At 42.5% G+C, this 14,124-nt stretch overlaps 1 long non-coding RNA gene and 1 other non-coding gene across 4 annotated transcripts in view; one reads left to right on the top strand and one right to left on the bottom strand.

The window, feature by feature from the left end:
- Positions 1-14,124, top strand: part of LOC112673806 (uncharacterized) — a 74,942-nt gene that overhangs the window by 19,638 nt on the left and 41,180 nt on the right. For all 3 annotated transcript variants that reach the window (XR_007405613.1, XR_007405614.1, XR_003145051.3), the window contains one exon: positions 11,409-11,526. This is a non-coding gene — a long non-coding RNA (uncharacterized LOC112673806). The remainder of the gene's footprint in view (positions 1-11,408; positions 11,527-14,124) is intronic.
- On the bottom strand, positions 4,407-4,513 carry LOC112674307 (U6 spliceosomal RNA). Its single transcript, XR_003145361.1, has one exon. It is a non-coding gene; the product is annotated as a U6 spliceosomal RNA (small nuclear RNA).

Genomic DNA, 14,124 nt, shown 5'->3' with positions numbered 1-14,124 from the left:
CCCAAGCTCTCTGCATTACATCCTTGCACTTTCTGGCCTTCACAGCTCCCATTACGGCCTTAGGTGATCCTTTCTACTTATTCATTTATGTGCTGAATGTATGTCGCCCACCCTGGACGATGAGCTCATGGGCACTACAACTTTGTCACGTCCACTGTGTCACCCCAGCACCCTGCCACACTGTGTGGTGCAGTAGGGGCTCCAAAAGTGCTGACTGAGAATGGATCAATGGATGCCAGTAGCTGCACTTTCTTTTTTTAATTTAAGAAACAGATTTTAAGAAGATACATAAATAGACTTAAAGATTTGTGCATTTCATGCTATATAACTTTTATCTTAAAGTTAAAAAAACATAAGCAAATGTTGAGCTCTAGTTAATGAAACGAAGCCTGAAGTGTTTAAAGATAAAGCGAACTGCCATCTGCAATTTGCTTTGAAATGCATCAAAAATAGGATGCTTGGATGGATGGAGGGATGGACACACAGGTGATAGGGCAAGCATAGTGAACTGTTCATTTTTGAAACTAGGTGATAGACATGTAGGTGCTTATTATGCAATTATTTCAAATTTCCTGTATGTTTGAATATTTTTATAATAATGAAATGTTGAGGGAAAAGTCATACATGAATGGGATAATATTCCACCAGTTACAGAAGGATGTTGAGTGAAGCACAGATATATATTCTCCTATCTCAACCCACTCCATTGCCTGGAGCTTTCATCACTATACACACTTCCTCATCTATCCTTCCAGAAAGAGCTTCTCCTTTTACAGGAATCATAGAAGGATCAAATTACCTTGTGTTTTGCACCTTGTTCCCCTTATCCTTTGCTAACATGTGTTGGTGATTTTCCCACATCAGATATAGAGTTTCAGTATTTCATTTCATTGGACATATCATTCTGTAACTTTTCCCCTTTATGTTCAGTGATGGGCACCTCCCCTGCATGAATTCACTTCCTCCTCATGCCTCCATGGTCCCTTCCAGCTATTTCTACTGAGGCTTTGATCACTGTTAAGGAAGGAAGCATCTTGAGGCATGGAGGCAATTCTCTAGCGAAGGGGGTGGCTGTGAGTCGTTAGTGACCAACGCTGACTGTAGCTGGGGGTTGGTGCCCAGTAAGGAGGATCTGGGCGGGGCAGTGCCAGTGTGGGTGGGCCATCCGTGCACCGCTCAGATTGCCTTGCTTGTCATTCATTTTTTCTTTCTTTCTTTTTTCCCCCAAAGATTGTATTTATTTATTCATGAGAGACATACAGAAAAAGTCAGAGACATAGGCAGAGGGAGAAGCAGGCTCCCTCTGGGGAACTCAATGCAGGACTCCAGGATCAGGACCTGAGCCAAAGGCAGATGCTCAACCACTGAGCCACCCAGGCATCTCACCTTGCTTGTCATTTTAAGTGCATACTCTCTAGGCACAGCTGCTCCAGGATTCTGGGTGATCATTGTTATGGGCTGAATCATATTCCTCCTAAATTCCTATGTTGAAGCCCCAATCCTGAGTATCTCAGACTCTGACTATATTTGGAGACAGAGCCTTCAGATAGGCAATTAAGTTAAAATGGGGCCATTGGGAGGCCCTGACCCCATCTGACTGATGTCCTTAGATGAAGAGGTGATTAGGAGACACAGAGAGGTGTCAGGGGCACAGAGGGATAATCATGTGAAGCAGCCTTAAGAAGGCAACCATCTCTGAGCCAAGGGGAGAGGCCTTGGGGGAACCGATCCTGCCCACACCTTGATCTTGGACTTCTGGCTTTGTGGTTTAAGCCATCAAGTCTGTAATATTTTGTTATGGTTGCCTTAGCAGACTGAGGTAGGCGTAGCTTGTGGGAAACTCACAATACTAACTAGAGGCCCTGCCACTATGAGTCCTTGACTGATACTCAGAGTCCCCTCCTCTACTATCCATTCGAAATTGCACTGATCTTCTGTGCTTCCGCTGGCCCAAGTGGCTAACCGGCCATCTGAATGGATGCTATCATATCGGGAGCTCGGGGTTGGTCCCTGTTGACAGGTCATATGTTCAATGGCAGTTAACTAGATTAGCCTCAGTGCACCCGATCTTTAAATCTTATTTCTTCCAGGTTCCTGACTAAGCTATTAAGTCATTTGCCTCAGCCTGTGAGACTAAATATTTGGTTATTTTTCTCTTTTCTCAATGTGGATGACCAAGTGCGCTGCCTACAGGTTAACCCCCCGGAGAGGAGTTACTCTCATTGCTTTGCCAATGACACCCCTGAGCGGGGCTATTGTGAGCTCTGGTTTTTCTCCATCAGCTGGTAATGGGGAATGTTCCTATGGCCGTAGGTGTGAACTGAAGATGTGTTGGTGCAATACTAGGAGGTAACACAGGTGACATGAGCTGCATCATGCAGCTTGATTATGCCCACTGGATCTTCTTAAGCCCAAACTAGACATACCGCTTCTATCTGATGATGGATTGTTGTTGGTCCTGCCTGATTTTATGACTTGGTGAATAACATGCCGGGTGCATGATAAGTTCTGGTCGCAGGGTCACTTGATGATGCCCTATGATCAGGTGCCCCTTCTCTACCAGATATCAGTCACATGTCAGGGGCTGTTTTTCTAATAGTATACAGATTGCTGCTGAAGATAGTGTAGCCTTGACCCAGAATTCTAGCTGTCTTCTCTGTGATTCCCTTATTGGGGTTTGTCAGAAATTCCACGTGGTATCTTTATCAGAGATACTTCTAGTACCATGAAGTCACTAGCATGAAGTAGATGCTCAAAAAAATTCCCTTCTGTGGGGGAATGAAGTTCAGGGCAGGAGTTATAAGTGCCTGTAGGGTATATGTAGGATCTTTGCCTGTAGGTTAAGGTTGCCGGAAAAAATACAGGAAGTTTTGAAAATTATTTTGGCCAGAAAAAATACAAGTTTATTTGAATTTGAATTTTAGATGAATAATTTTTTAGCTTGGTATATTTATTTTATTTATTTATTTTTTATTGGTGTTCAATTTACTAACATACAGAATAACCCCCAGTGCCCGTCACCCATTCACTCCCACCCCCCGCCCTCCTCCCCTTCTACCACCCCTAGTTCGTTTCCCAGAGTTAGCAGTCTTTATGTTCTGTCTCCCTTTCTGATATTTCCCACACATTTCTTCCCCTTCCCTTATATTCCCTTTCACTATTATTTATATTCCCCAAATGAATGAGAACATATAATGTTTGTCCTTCTCCGACTGACTTACTTCACTCAGCATAATACCCTCCAGTTCCATCCACGTTGAAGCAAATGGTGGGTATTTGTCATTTCTAATGGCTGAGGAATATTCCATTGTATACATAAACCACAGCTTCTTTATCCATTCATCTTTCGTTGGACACCGAGGCTCCTTCCACAGTTTGGCTATCGTGGCCATTGCTGCTATAAACATCGGGGTGCAGGTGTCCCGGCGTTTCATTGCATTTGTATCTTTGGGGTAAATCCCCAACAGTGCAATTGCTGGGTCGTAGGGCAGGTATATTTTTAACTGTTTGAGGAACCTCCACACAGTTTTCCAGAGTGGCTGCACCAGTTCACATTCCCACCAACAGTGTATGAGGGTTCCCTTTTCTCCACATCCTCTCCAACATTTGTTGTTTCCTGCCTTGTTAATTTTCCCCATTCTCACTGGTGTGAGGTGGTATCTCATTGTGGTTTTGATTTGTATTTCCCTGATGGCAAGTGATGCAGAGCATTTTCTCATATGCATGTTGGCCATGTCTATGTCTTCCTCTGTGAGATTTCTGTTCATGTCTTTTGCCCATTTCATGATTGGATTGTTTCTTTGCTGTTGAGTTTAATAAGTTCTTTATAGATCTTGGAAACTAGCCCTTTATCTGATATGTCATTTGCAAATATCTTCTCCCATTCTGTAGGTTGTCTTTGAGTTTTGTTGACTGTATCCTTTGCTGTGCAAAAGCTTCTTATCTTGATGAAGTCCCAATAGTTCATTTTTGCTTTTGTTTCTTTTGCCTTCGTGGATGTATCTTGCAAGAAGTTACTATGGCCGAGTTCAAAAAGGGTGTTTCCTGTGTTCTTCTCTGGGATTTTGATGGAATCTTGTCTCACATTTAGATCTTTCATCCATTTTGAGTTTATCTTTGTGTATGGTGAAAGAGAGTGGTCTAGTTTCATTCTTCTGCATGTGGATGTCCAATTTTCCCAGCACCATTTATTGAAGAGACTGTCTTTCTTCCAATGGATAGTCTTTCCTCCTTTATCGAATATTAGTTGCCCATAAAGTTCAGGGTCCACTTCTGAATTCTCTATTCTGTTCCACTGATCTATGTGTCTGTTTTGGTGCCAGTACCACACTGTCTTGATGACCACAGCTTTGTAGTACGACCTGAAATCTGGCATTGTGATGCCCCCAGATATGGTTTTCTTTTTAAAAAATATGGAACGCTTCACGAATTTGCGTGTCATCCTTGCGCAGGGGCCATGCTAATCTTCTCTGTATCGTTCCAATTTTAGTATATGTGCTGCCGAAGCGAGCACAGCTTGGTATATTTCTTGCAATATTTGGGATGTGCTTACGAAAATTACTCATTGTTGTTTATCTGAAATTCAAACTTAACTGGGTGTCTAGTTTTGGTTGACAAATTTGGCAACCCTATTTTTTAGGGACCAAGTGTTTAAGAGCATAGGGTGGTGTGACAGGGCTCAGGGAAATGGTGAATGCATTTACAATCACATTGAGGTGGAGGAAAAAATCAGCATTTAAAGTAATTTTTTTCAAAGATTTTTATTTATTAATGAGAGAGAGAGAGAGAGAGAGAGAGAGAGAGAGAGGCAGAGACACAGGGAGAGGGAGAAGCAGGCTCCATGCAGGAAGCTTGACATGGGACTCGATTCTGGGTCTCCAGGATCAGGCCCTGGGCTGAAGGTGACACTAAACAGCTGAGCCACCTGGGCTGCCCTAAAGTAATTTAAGGTAAAAACGAAAAACAACGTATCAGATTTGGCTGGAGGCTCCTAAGTTTGCAACCCCTGGCAAAAAGCTTAGGCTCAAGAGTTTGCTGGAATTTGAATTTTGGATCCGCTGCTTACAAGCTGTATGATTTTGAGCCTTAGAGGCTTCATCTCGTGAGGATTAAAAAAAAAACAACACCTTGCATTGAAAGGGTTTAGCAAGGTGCTGAATAAATATTAATCTTCAAGATGTTTGCTGGGTTACCTTACAGCAGCTCCTCCTAGTGGTCACAGGACATGTGTGCGAGCACTGGTGCAAGGCTAGGATCCTGGGGACTTGGGTGCCCCAGCAGCCAGGCTGGTCAGGCGCTGGAGGACAGATCCCCAAGCTCCCTAGATTCCAGTTGCTCACATTTCACCTCCAGAACTTCTACTACATACCAGCCACCATTAACTTTATTTATTTTATTTTTAGAAGATTCTAGTTACTTATGAGAGAGAGAGAGAGAGAGAGAGAGAGAATGAATGAACAAGCAGGGGAAGCAGCAGGCAGAGGGAGAGGGAGAAGCAGACTCCCCAGTGAGGTGGGAGCCTAATGTGGAGCTCGATCCCGGGACCCTGGAATCATGACCTGAGCTGAAGGCAGATTTTTTTTTTTGGTATATATATATTTTTTTATTGGAGTTCGATTTGCCAACATATAGCATAACACCCAGTGCTCATCCCGTCAAGTGCCCCCCTCAATGTCCGTCACCCAGTCTCCCCGTCCCCCCGCCCACCTCCCTTTCCACCACCCCTTGTTCGTTTCCCAGAGTTAGGAGTCTCTCATGTTCTGTCTCCCTCACTGATACTTCCCACTCATGTTCTCTCCTTTTCCTTTTATTTCCTTTCACTACTTTTTATATTCCCCGAATGAATGAGATCATATAATGTTTGTCCTTCTCCGATTGACTTACTTCACTCAGCATAATACCCTCTAGTTCCATCCACGTCGAAGCAAATGGTGGGAATTCATCGTTTTTAATGGCTGAGGAATATTCCATTGTATACATAGACCACAGCTTCTTTATCCATTCATCTCTCAATGGACACCGAGGCTCCTTCCACAGTTTGGCTATTGTGGACATGGCTGCTATGTACATCGGGGTGCAGGTGTCCCAGCGTTTCACTGCATCTGTATCTTTGGGGTAAATCCCCAGCAGTGCAATTGCTGGGTTGTAGGGCAGACCTATTTTTAACTCTTTGAGGAACCTCCACACAGTTTTCCAGAGTGGCTGCACCAGTTCACATTCCCACCAACAGTGCAAGAGGGTTCCCTTTTCTCCGCATCCTCTCCAACATTTGTTGTTTCTTGCCTTGTTAATATTCCCCATTCTCACTGGTGTGAGGTGGTATCTCACTGTGGTTTTGATTTGTATTTCCCTGATGGCCAGTGATGCGGAGCATTTCCTCATGTGCTTGTTGGCCATGTCTATGTCTTCCTCTGTGAGATTTCTCTTCATGTCTTTTGCCCATTTCATGATTGGATTGTTTGTTTCTTTGCTGTTGAGTTTAATAAGTTCTTTATAGATCTTGGATACTAGTCCTTTATCTGATATGTCATTTGCAAATATCTTCTCCCATTCTGTAGGTTGCCTTTTAGTTTGGTTGACTGTTTCTTTTGCTGTGCAGAAGCTTTTTATCTTGATGAAGTCCCAATAGTTCATTTTGCTTTTGTTTCCCTTGCCTTCATAGATGTATCTTGCAAGAAGTTGCTGTGGCCAAGTTCAAAATGGTGTTGCCTGTGTTCTCCTCTAGGACTTTGATGGAATCTTGTCTCACCTTTAGATCATTCATCCATTTTGAATTTATCTTTGTGTTTGGTGTAAGAGAATGGTCTGGTTTCATTCTTCTGCACATGGCTGTCCAATTTCCCAACACCACTTATTGAAGAGACTGTCCTTTTTCCAGTGGGTACTCTTTCCTGCTTTGTCGAATATTAGTTGCCCGTAGAGTTGAGGGTCCACTTCTGGATTCTCTATTCTGTTCCATTGATCTATGTGTCTGTTTTGGTGCCAGTACCACACTGTCTTGATGATCACAGCTTTGTAGTACAACTTGAAATCTGGCATTGTGATGCCCCCGGCTCTGGTTTTCTTTTTCAATATTCCCCTGGCAATTTGGGGTCTTTTCTGATTCCACACAAATCTTAAGATTATTTGTTCCAACTCTCTGAAGAAAGTCCATGGTATTTTGATAGGGATTGCATTAAATGTGTAAATTGCTCTGGGTAGCATTGACATTTTCATAATATTAATTCTTCCAATCCATGAGCATGGAGTATTTTTCCATCTCTTTGTGTCTTCCTCAATTTCTTTCAGAAGTGTTCTGTAGTTTTTAGGGTATAGATCCTTTACCTCTTTGGATAGGTTTATTCCTAGGTATCTTATGCTTTTGGGTGCAATTGTAAATGGGATTGATTCCTTAATTTCTCTTTCTTCAGTCTCATTGTTAGTGTATAGAAATGCCACTGACTTCTGGGCATTGATTTGTATCCTGCCACACTGCTGAATTGCTGTATGAGTTCTAGCAATCTTGGGGTGAGTCTTTTGGGTTTTCCATATACAGTATCATGTCATCTGCGAAGAGGGAGAGTTTGACTTCTTTGCCAATTTGAATGCCTTTAATGTCTTTTTGTTGTCTGATTGCTGAGGCTAGGACTTCCAGTACTATGTTGAACAGCAGTGGTGAGACTGGACATCCCTGTCTTGTTCCTGATCTTAGGGGAAAGGGTCCCAGTGTTTCCCCATTGAGAATGATATTTGTTGTGGGCTTTTCATAGATGGCTTTTAAGGTGCTGAGGAATGTTCCCTCTATCTCTACACTCTGAAGAGTTTTGATCAGAAATGGATGCTGTATTTTGTCAAATGCTTTCTCTGCAACTATTGAGAGGATCACATGGTTCTTGTTTTTTCTCTTGTTGATATGATCTATCACGTTGATTGTTTTACAAGTGTTGAACCAACCTTGATCCCAGGGATAAATCCCTCTTGGTCATGGTAAATAATCTTCTTAATGTATTGTTGGATCCTATTGGATAGTATCTTGTTGAGAATTTTTGCATCTGTGTTCATCGGGGATATTGGTGTATAATTCTCCTTTTTGGTGAGGTCTTTGGTTTTGGAATTAAGGTGATGCTGGCCTCATAAAACGAGTTTGGAAGTATTCCAACCCTTTCTATCTTTCGGAACAGCTTTAGTAGAATAGGTATTGTTTCTTCTTTAAATGTTTGATAGAATTCCCCAGGGAAGCCATCTGGCCCTGGACTTTTGTGTCTTGGGAGGTTTTTGATGACTGCTTCAATTTCCTCACTGGTTATTGGCCTGTTCAGGTTTTCTATTTCTTCCTGTTCCAGTTTTGGTAGTTTGTGGTTTTCCAGAAATGCATCCATTTCTTCTAGATTGCCTAATTTATTGGTGTATAGCTGTTCATAATACGTTTTTAAAATCATTTGTATTTCCTTGGTATTGGTTGTGATCTCTCCTTTCTCATTCATGATTTTATTAACTTGAGTCTTTCCTCTTTTCTTTTTAATAAGGCTGGCTAATGGCTTATCTGTCTTATTAATTCTTTCAAAGAACCAACTCCTGGTTGTGTTGATCTGTTCTACAGTTCTTCTGGTCTCTATTTCATTGAGTTCTGCTCAAATCTTTATTAACTCTCTTCTTCTGCTTGGTATAGGTTTTATTTACTGTTCTTTCTCCAGTTCCTTTAGGTGCAAGGTTAGCTTGTGTATTTGAGTTTATTCCAATTTTTTGAGGGATGCTTGTATTGCGATGTATTTCTCTCTTAGGACTGCTTTTGCTGTATCCCAGGTTTTGAACGGTTGTATCTTCATTTTCATTAGTTTCTATGAATCTTTTTAATTCTTCTCTAATTTCCTGGTTGACCCATTCATCTTTTAGCAGGATGGTCTTTAACCTCCACGTGTTTGAATTTCTTCCAAATTTCTTCTTGTGATTGAGTTCTAGTTTCAAAGCATTATGGTCTGAAAATATGCAGGGGACAATCCCAATCTTTTGGTATAGGTTGAGACCTGATTTTTGACCCAGTATGTGGTCTATTCTGGAGAAAGTTCCATGTGCACTTGAGAAGAATGTGTATTCAGTTGCATTCAGATGCAAAGTTCTGTAAATATCTGTGAAATCCATCTGGTCCAGTGTATCATTTAAAGCTCTTGTTTCTTTGGTGATGTTGTGCTTAGAATATCTGTCATTTGCAGAAAGTGCCGTGTTGAAGTCTCCTACTATTAGTGTATTATTATCTAAGTATGTCTTTACTTTGGTTATTAATTGATTGATATACTTGGCAGATCCCATATTTATGCCCCATTAGGAGCATAAATATTCATGACTGTTAGTTCCTCTTGTTGGATAGACCTTTTAAGTATAATATAGCATCCCTCTTCATCTCTTACTACAGTCCTCGGGGTAAACTTTAATTTATCTGATATGAGGATTGCTACCCCAGCTTTCTTTTGAGGACCATTTGAACGGTAAATGGTTCTCCAACCTTTCATTTTCAGACTGTAGGTGTCCTTAGGTCTAAAACGAGTCTCTTGTAGACAACAAATAGATGGGTCTTACTTTTTTATCCATTCTGAAACCCTGTGCCTTTTGATGGGATCATTTAGCCCATTCACGTTCAGAGTTACTATTGAAAGATATGAATTTAGTGTCATCATAATACCCAATCAGTCCCTGTTTTTGTGGATTATTTCTTTGGGCTTCCTCTTTCTTTTACAGGGTCCCCCTTAATATTTCTTGCAGAGCTGGTTTGGTGGTCACATTTTCTTTCGATTTCTGCCTATCTTGGAAGCTCTTTATCTCTCCTATTCTGAATGAGAGCCTTGCTGGATAAAGTATTCTTGGCTAAATCTTCTCATTTAGTACCCTGAATATATCCTGCCAGCTCTTTCTGGCCTACCAGGGCTCTGTGGAGAGGTCTGCTGATAATCTAATATTTCTCCCCATAATTTAGGGATCTCTTGTCTCTTGCTGCTTTAAGGATTTTCTCTTTATCTTTGGAATTTGCAAGTTTCACTATTAAATGTTGAGGTGTTGAACGTTTTTTATTGATTTTGGGGGGGACATCTCTATCTCCTGTATCTGAATGCCTGTTTCCCTCCCCAAATTAGGGAAGTTCTCAGCTATGATTTGTTCAAATATGCTTTCTGGCCCTCTGTCCCTCTTGGTGCTCTCAATTATACATAGATTTTTTTCCTTCTGAGGCTATCATTTATTTTCCTTAAACTTTCCTCATGGTCTTTTGTTTTTCTCAGCTTCCTTCCTTGTGAAGGCAGATACTTAACTGACTGAGCCACCCAGGTGCCTCACCTTTATTTATTTAATATTCCCCCTTTAAATTGTCTTCCTACAAATTCTTTGATGCTCCCTTTAAGAGGGGGGACTACTTCACCCCAGGGACTGTGGATGGATTTATCTAGAGACCAGATACAGCCTACAGAGCCAGACAGCCTGGGTTTGAATCCTGACTCCATGTTTACCAGCTGCGTGTCCTTGGGCAAGTGACCTCATCTCTCTGGGTCTCAGGCTTCGCAGTGAAGTGGGGGCAATAACAACACAACCCTCCAGGGCTATTGGATTAATGAAATTAACCTACAACAAATGCTTAGAGCAGAGCCTGGCACCGAGTTTGGGGCTCAATACAAATCTGCTGTGGCTCTTCCTGCCTCTCCTTGCAATGCCTGTGGGGGTCATGGGATCATGTTGGGGAGCAGGGTGGGGGTTGGAGGGGGAGGGAGATGGGGATGAAGGACCAATCCTCTGATCTCCCTTCTGTGGGTCTGGCTGCCTTGCTCCTGCTCCAGCCCCACCTGCCCCAGCTGGTGACTTCAGGGACTTAATTTACCTTCTCTGTGTTTCTGTAAAGAGAGGCCAATCGTAAGAGTACCTCCCTCAAAGGGCTGTGTGGAGGATTAAAGGAAGTGATGACAAGTAAAGCTGCAATTGCAGAGATTATGAACCAGAACTTCATCCTGAGCCCTTTCTGAATTTCTCACTCACAGAAACCAAGAACCATCATGAAATAAGTACTGCTGTTTAAGCCACTGAATCTTGGGGTGGTATGTTATACAGAAGTGGTAGCCAGAACATGAACATGAGGGGACCCCTTTAGACTGTATTTTGTGACAGAACAGGGAAAAGACCGAATGTGTGCCATGGTCCATCCCAAGTGAATGCAAATTGCCTCTTAAGTGGTTATCTGGTGGGGACTGAGAAGAACACACTTGCCAGGTAAATAATACATACCAGGCACCAGAGGCTGCACTCATCTGTTCTAGTAAAAATATTATGACCAGGAGGGTTCTTGGTTAAGTCACTGGTAGTCCACTGTTATGTGCCGAAAGCCCATCTGGTTATGCGGATTGGAGAGTTGAGATGGGTGGAAGGAAACTTCCTTTACTTTGTCTTTCCTTCAGAATGAAATGAAAACCCTGGACACAGTGAATGAGGTGGCTCTCTGAGGGGTCTGAAACATAAGTGGCAGCAGGTGGACCAAGGAAGGGAGTCATACCTGAAAGAATGAATGACTCACAGGTGAGTTTCCTGGGTTTTTCTCCCTCCCATATCTTTTGTCCTGGACTCAAGAGCAATGTGAGGCATGGAACTACACACAGGCGTGAATACAAGAAGTTCCAAGAGAAGTCCTCTCTTTCTGATCCCAAGAAGTAGGAAGGGGGTCCCCTACACATAAGACAGTGAAGGAAATCCTCTTTATAAAAACACCACCTGCAGAAGGTGGGTTGGAATTTGAACCTAACTGGGTTAGCCTGAATCTAACTGGGTAATTTGCATGCTAACCCAAACCAACCCACCCCAAACATTCTCCATAGGATTTAAGTAAGATCCAGTCTCATAACATGATGTTAAAAATGTCTAGTGCAACTGGGTGTTATGCTATATGTTGGCAAATTGAACTCCAATAAAAAAAATAAAAAAAATGTCTAGTGCAACGACACACTGGAGATGGATCCAATCTGAATGAGAGGAAGAAGAATAGCTGAAAGAAATGAACAGAGCCTCAGGGAGCAGTTGGACTCTAGCGAGAGGTCTATTTTCATGTCACAAGAGTCTCAGAATGAGAAAAGAATGGTGTGGGAAATAAATGTGAAGAAATAATGGTTGACAATTTTTAATGAAGTCTCACTTTCTGGATGGTGGTATGAGAATCCTGGGAGGCCCATCCTCCAGGGAATCAAACATAACTGGTGAAAAGTATAAAAACCTCAGACTTCCCATCTCAGCACCAGCATGTAAAGAGCTTGGAGGTGAATACTCCCATCCTCACAACAAGAAAAGAACTCAACGTGGACAGTCAGCCACTCTCTTCGTCCTGTCAGGGAATGGAAGTCAGAGGGCAAACTGCCATCCCCTGGTCTGGAGAGATAGGTGAACACATCGAATTACAGCCAAGATCAGCTTACCTGAAGTAGAGGCTGCTGGGTAGGAATACTTAAAGTGTAATTATGACAAATTGCTGAAACCTGAGTGTAGACTGGCTTGAGAGTTAGAAACTCCCAGTCTTTAGATCTGTCATTTTGACAAACGTCCTTGGAAAAGAGGCTGTTTATACTGGGTGAACTCTGAGTCAAATAAAGAGAGCCTTGAGAGTAGGATCTTCCAGGGAACTAACGAGGCAGATCAAATAATGATGGTATTCTGGGGATGAGGTTTTGACGTTGTTCCAATACTTCCTGTCCAGAGGCTTCCAGGCTACTGATTTTCACCAAGACTATAGGCTTTGGGTTTTCAAGTCTTCTATGGAGAGTAGGAGATGGGACTAGGGTAAAAGAAGACACCACAAAGCACATTGTTCTTACCAAGATTCAGCAATTTTTATTGAATAAACACACCCCAGATTGCTGCAAGCCTTTGGTTAATTTCAAGAGTTCTGAAAAAGCTGGTTCTAACAATTTTAATTTTGGAGGGGAGCAGTGGGAAACTAGTATTCAGAGACAGGCAGTGAATGTGTGTCCAGAAGGGAAAGCAGTTTGGTCAGAGGGCAGCAGGACCAGGGTTGATGGTACCAGGTGTGTGCCTGTCCTTACTCAGCTTGATTCTTGGAATCTCAGCCAAGGGGGACACTCAGTATTGACCTAATGCCTGCCCAAAAGAGGACTTAAGAGTAACTAATGCCTGGACTCTTCTCAAACCCTGTCAGGTCCTAATTGCTAGTTTCCAGTCTGGAAAGTGGTGCTTCAGATCACTCGACTAGGTAGACAGACATTCATGATGATCATTCAGCTGCTTAGGAAATGTAACTATTCATCCTGAGCCCAGAAGTATTCTAGTTCTGTGGCTGTGGAAAATTCTTCCTTCCATTCCCTTGCCAGAACACACATGCTGGTTTCCTACAATAAACTTTGCAGTTCTGAACTCTAGGCTGTCTTCCCACTATGCCGTATTGGCTGGTGACAGCAGTAGGTGGGGATGGTGCTAAGTCTAGGCATGTTGACACATGTTTGACAAGGGTTGAGAAACACCAACCTGAATCTGCTCCTTGTCACAAGGTCAGTGGGGTCTCCTAGAGCACAAGGGAGAAGTTTTCTGTGCAGTCTGGAATGTTTCAGCCCTTGATTTGTCTTTTTGTCAAACTGTGGCTTGTGCAAGTCATTCACATATATCTCAAGGCCTCAGTACCCTCATTTGTGTAACGACATGGTTGCACTAGTCTTTTAAGGGCCACAAACAATGATGGCATATTTAGTTTTTATTTGAGGGGACAACCTTCCCCAGCCTGAGTAGTCCTGTTCTTTATTCTTGTCTCCAATTTTTCATAAATCTTCTTTGCACTCAGTCTTTCCTTCCTTTAATCCTTTCCTCTTCTCAGTTTCTGAAAATCAGGCTTCTTCTTCCAAAAATAGGACTCTCACCCATGGCATCAATAATCTTATCATATGCTTCTCCAATGGCCCTTCTCTATGTCTATGAGCAATGAACAATGTGGACCAGTTTGTCCTGCCTCCTACACTTCCTCTTTGTCATTTTTCATATCCTCTTGCTGAGAAAACAGAAAGGAAGTCAGTATGACTGGATGCCAGCGAGCAAAAGAGGAATGGTGGATGATTTGTGTATCCATCGGGTTCCTGGATATCTCCCCTGGGTCTCCCAGGCACTTCCTTCAGCATGGCCACA

Source organism: Canis lupus, chromosome 24 (assembly GCF_003254725.2).
Source record: "Canis lupus dingo isolate Sandy chromosome 24, ASM325472v2, whole genome shotgun sequence".
Taxonomy (NCBI): Eukaryota; Metazoa; Chordata; class Mammalia; order Carnivora; family Canidae; genus Canis; species Canis lupus.
This window is presented reverse-complemented; position numbering and strand designations above follow the sequence as displayed.